Genomic DNA, 6,000 nt, shown 5'->3' with positions numbered 1-6,000 from the left:
GAAGTTAAAATGAAAGGAGAGGCTGCTGGTTGTTAGCTGTTGCAATGTTCCTCTGGGGCATCTAAAATGGGCTATAGTTTTGGTAGAACACGGTCCTATCATCAGGAGCAGATGAGGACCTCTGCCAAGAGCAATCTGCTCCTCTGCTGACAGCTTGCTCTTGCTGGAAGCAAGAGAGCAAGACAAGAGGGTGTCAGAGAGAAAAGAGGTGACCTGACCTACTTTTGGCTCTGGCCCCACCCATTGCCACCAGGCAGACCCTGAAAGGAAGTGGCATCTTTGCAGAATTTTTTGCCCCATTGCAGACTGAAATTTGATCAAGTTTGAGCTGAACCTCAAATCCCAGATCTGTTGCGAATGTACTGAAAAGCTCTAAAAAAGTGACAATTTCAAGTCTGTATCCTTATTTTTCAAGGGCAGTTTCACCTTTTACACATTTAGGCAGAACTGTTTAACGGCAATAATACCACAGAACTAGTCCCACATGTCCACAATCTTCCATGTTTGTTCATGTGATGGAAGTCTAAAGACAAGTTGCTCACTTCAAACATATATATATATGTGCAGGTCATGTTTGCAACAGGTCACAGAGCATAGGGGACATCTGGCTTGACAGCAGTACATATAAAAAGGATCTAAGGGTCTCAGTAGATTACAAGCTTAATGTGAGTCAACAGAAGCATAGTGCTCAAATCAAGGGAAGTAATGGTACTGCTCTATTCTGCCTTGGTCAGACCCCACCTGGAATACTGTGTCCAGTTCTGGGCACAGCAGTTTAAGGAGTATATCAACAAGCTGGAACATGGACAGAGGAGGGTGACCCAGATGATCAACAGTCTGAAAACAGCCTTACGAGGAATGGTTGAGGGAGTTGGGTCTATTTAGCCTGGGAAAGAGGTGATATGATAGCCATATTCAAGTATCTAAAGGGCTGATTTCTGCTGCTCCAGAGGGTGGTACCCTAACCAATGGATTCAAATTACAAGAAAGGAGATTACCACTAAACACCAGAAACAGGAAGAGCTGTTTGGCAGTGGAACGGAATACCTCAGAAGATGGTGGACTCACCTTCATTGGAGAATTTAAAATAGAGGTTGGATAGCCATCTGTCAGGAACACTTTAGCTGTGATTCCTAAATTGCAGGAGGTTGAACCAGTTTACCTTGGGGTCCCTTGCAATTCTACAGTTCTATGATTCTTGTTTGGCTAAAGCAAGCCACACTGTTGCGTGCATTTGGCATCAAGGACAAAGAGGAAGGAAGATCAAGCTTCTTACCATGTGATTTTGATTCAAGTTCTGCTCAGTTCATTCATGTTGTCTTGTCATTTCCATGGATCAAAGATTGTTAGTCTTATTTCAGTATCTGTTCTATGCACAGCCTCTTGGTTAGCATCTCTCTGGCCTCAGATGCCCCAAATCACCACTCTTCTCCAGGTCTTGGACACTGGCCTCACTGCTTTCAATGAAATTGTGCTAAAGCCAGCTAGGTGCTCAGCACCATCTTGCTTATTATGATGCAACTGTGATGTCACAAGGTGTCATCTCCATAGCAACACTCCTGAAACTCAGGAGAAAGTTATGAGAAAGTTGATCAAAGCATAAAATGAAATTGGCCTTAGCTCTATCTTTCTTAGCTGCCTGTCAAGTCAAAAGTAATTTTAATTTTAAAATGAAGTCTTGCCAAACCTGTCATTTGAAAATCAACATTTTGCTATCAGATGTCAAGTTTTGAAGCCAAAATCCGATTGTGTCTTTAAACTTGAAATGTGATGGAATCTGATTGAATGTTTCTTTGAACCAGCTCAACAGAGCAAGGCCAAGAGCACATGTCATGTAAGTTAATACTGGCTTTTGCTCTGAAACTCTAATATAGATGATTAGTATGAATACTGAAAGTGGTACCACAACCCTGTGATTTTAAAAAAGAGAGGCCACCTTCCTCTGCAGCTGCAAATATTTCTTTTTCTTCCCATTTGCCAAGTAGTATACAGTTTAGGTCAGCTTTTGTAAGATAGATTTCCTTTAGATGTGCAAAGTTGGGTCTTTTTATATTACTATTTTATTTTATTGGGTTTTATAAACAAGAATATTTTATTGTGCTATTTTTGTGATATACAAATGACATGAGAAAACTTGGTATACTTATCTGCAAATTTGGGTCTTTGAGAACCTGTCACCCCACATTTACAGGAGAAGAAGGAATGGGAGAGAATCTTGCTTCAAATGAGTCTACTTCTGCATTTGCCTTTGCTCCAGATTAATTTGCCCTTACGGTTCTTTCAGTAGCTTTCTTTTTCATAAATTACCCCTAGCAAGCCAATTCTTGGTGGACTAGTTTGGCTCATTCTGTTTACCAGAACTGCCATCTTTAGATAAAATAATACTCAGAAACCCCAGTAATTCAGTTATGCATATAATCATTGCTTATGTTGCGTTGTGTGAGTCATTTTCATTAAGCTAATCCTATTCTTTTGTATGGGATTTGCTTTGCTTTGAGTGTTTCAATAGTCTGTCTGTCTCTGCTTATATTCAAGTTATACACTGTAAATATGTTCAAATATTCCAGTCCACTGGAAGTCTTCTGAGACTCTTCCATTCAAAGGAAACCTGAGTAAATGCTACACCTCTAAAACCTTTCACTGCTTGGGAAAGGTTCTTTTGTTGGCATGTGTCTATCTCGAGAAACTGGAGTGCACCTCCGGGGGCAAAGTCAAACCACTGGAGAATCACAGCACTTGCTGTGGCTGCCGCCTCCCACATTGTTTTTGCTGCATTAGTAGCACTGAAGTGACCTCTCTGGGGCAGAAGCCTCGACAGCATGTATGAAAATCCTGGGCTACCCAGACCAGAAGACCTCCTCCACCTCCCCCAGCTTTGCTGATGTGATCCAAAAGAGAGCAGAGCAATATATTTGGCACCACCTTGGCTGCAGGAGTTGCTGGAAGGAGGCGTACAAGATGCCATCTAACCATCTCAGGGGCTCCACTTTGGCTTTGTGTAAAGTTTGCTCCTTAGTCATATCTTCTCCCAAAGTTGTCCCACAAGGCAGCAGGTATGCATTTTTCCCTCAAGATTTATTCCTGAAGCCTTTTTCACAAATGAATTTAGCTGCAAGGCAGTGGAGGTTTAGGATCAATATTCCTTCTCCTTCCCAGGTTGATGAGCCCCATCTGCCCCTCATTTCCCTCTACAGCTTGTGCTTCTTGAGCCTTGGACCCACTGTTTGCCTCATCTGCTCAATCTGCCAGAGCCTGTCTTTGCATGTCCCAAAAACACTGAAGGCTTGAGACCCATCGTCCACCCTCACCTGGTTTTAGTCCACCAGTCAAAGCCGTTTCCTGAGTGTGGCCAGTGATGCATGCTGACAACTTCTAGGAGCCACAGGTGAGAGCTGAGTGCAGGGTGGGGGTGGACTAACTACCCTATCTAGTCCAGCATCCTGTTCACACAGTGGCCAGCCAGATGCCAGCCAGATAACATGAATGTAATAGTACTTTCCTTACTTGTATTCCTTGGCAACTGGCATTCAGAGATGCACCACCTCCGACAATTGAGGGCGTGCATAGCCATTATCACTGGCAGCAATTGACAGCCTTGTCCTCCATGTCTATGAGAATCCTGGATATGAGAAGCAGTGTTGAAAGATTAAGAAAGAACATTCAGATAGTCACATAACTTCTGTCACTGTTAAAACTCAGTGTCATGGTACTTGAGACAATTCAGGCCTGCCCACACACCTGTCACTCAATGAAATGTTTTCGAGTGACTGTCCACATTTGCCAAGGGGAAATGTCATACTGGCAGCAGATTCCAGAGTAGGCATCACATAATCAGTTTATTAACACTGTGCAGAAAGTGGGTTTCCTGGAGTCTCACGACAGAATTAAGAGAGGCATGCCTTTTTATTTATGCCAGGTGGCTTTCAGACATACACATAGCAGAACTTGCTCATCCTTCTCAAAGTCTGCAACTGAAAGGGGGATGAGCAGCTTCCACCACCAGAAAGATAAAAAGGAAAGCATCTGGTGGGGTGATTTATTTGCTTCCACTAGGTCTCTGACCAGGACATGGGGAAGGAAAGCTCCAGCTACCCCTCCCTGGCTGGAGGAACCAAGAGTTAGAGATTCTTCATCACGAAGTAAACAACATCTGACCCAGCCCTTATGACCCTTTATGCATTTGAAGGGGTTCTACATGATCAAGCGGGAGTGGGATTATGCCACTGGCTGCACCTTTTAGGGTCACATTGATTGGCCCCTCCAGTGGTGTCCAAATATTAGACATGAATGTCTGTATTTGGGGTCTGTGGGGAGCTATACACATAGATTTCTAGGATTCTTTCACTGCAGACGTCCATGCTTAATTCATTAGTGCCGAAGGTGGAGCTACACAATATTGAGAGCAGGACAAGCATTGCAGCACCACTGCCCCTTAATCATGTGGAGAGCATTGGTCTTTGAAGAATTTAAAAAAATCTTCCTTCCATTCATTTTTCCCCTTGGCAAAGGCAGAAGAAGCCAGTCTGTTTCTCCCAAAACTTTTCCTTCACATGCCTCTTCAGTTTTTACCTTCTCTTGCCACTAACAAGTCTCTCCACCTCATTAAATGCCTCTGGGTGGGACTTAATTGGTCACCTAGGGTACAGGACCCCAGGCTGTCACCAGTTAAGAAAGCTACAGGTACACCACATATGCCAGGAGCTGCTGAAAAGACATTGGTTACACAGAACTAATCATGTAGAACTTCACAAAATGGCGCTTTACTTGACTTCAGTAGGCAGTGGAATAACTGGCCAGAGATTTCTTGCAGTATAATTGGCATATGACTGACCTTTGGAAATGCACAGAACATAACTTTAAATAAACATCTAGAAGTATCCAATGAAAGTATAATAGAACAAAGATTGTTCCAGCCAGTCAGACATTACACACACACACACACACATACACACACACACACACACACACAAAGATTGCAGGGAGCCAGAATTTCTGTCTTTGCATTTGTCTTCACTGTATAGTAGATTCCTGTGCCTGGACTAACTTTCTCAGGAAGGCAGTATGAGGAACAGAAGCAAGAACTCAGATGTGAAATTGCTGATCTGCTTCTTGGGAAACAGAAATTTAGTCCTCCTGTTTTGATTCATTGAAGGCTGAAAGAAAGGCATGAGAGTTTTTTTTACATAGAATTGCTAGAGAGAAAGCAGAGGAGCAGAATCATTTCTGTTTGTTTAGGTATGGATATCAGCAATTATTTCAAAAAGCAGAAGACAACAACTGAGACCTGGACACATTCTGGAGATACTGCTTCATCAGACATTGTGTAAGTAGCACCTAACGTGTCTGCCTCAAAAAAACACAAAAATGTCCAGACTCAGTGCATAAGAACATCTTAACTGAAATTGCTGAGGCAGTTACAGGGACAGTACAACTTGGATGACAGGAAAAGCTGGATATAGAGAACTACATTATCAAGAACAAATACTCTTATCAGTGTGTTAAAATTTGAGGGGCTGGCACAATACTGGACCTGCACAGAAAGTTATGATTTCAGGCACAATAGTATGGGTCCAAGAGCTTTTCACCATGCACTACTTATAAAATATTTTCCTTGGCTAACATGCTGTGTTGTTTTGGAAAGACCAGTACGTCATTATTGCACTTCGTTTCTGCAGCCAGTGGTTTGAGGGGCACAGGGCACACACATTACCAAAGTCTGCACCAAGCACAAAGACTTCTATGAAAGTGCAAGATAGCACTCACAAAGTAGATGGCATAATGGGCCACATGACGATACAGAACATGTCCATTGTACAGCAAGCACGAGAGAGGAAAATAAACAGAAGCTGTACTCTATAACATCAAACATTGTGTACTGTGAGTTGCACGACCTTGCTCTTCATTGTAAGATTGCTACTACAGATAAAAAAGATAGACGTTTTATAGTTGCATGTCGAGGCAAGGTATTAATTTTTAAAAACTGAAACTGGGGTAGAACAT

This window comes from Podarcis muralis, chromosome 8 (assembly GCF_964188315.1).
Source record: "Podarcis muralis chromosome 8, rPodMur119.hap1.1, whole genome shotgun sequence".
Lineage (NCBI taxonomy): Eukaryota > Metazoa > Chordata > Lepidosauria > Squamata > Lacertidae > Podarcis > Podarcis muralis.
This window is presented reverse-complemented; position numbering follows the sequence as displayed.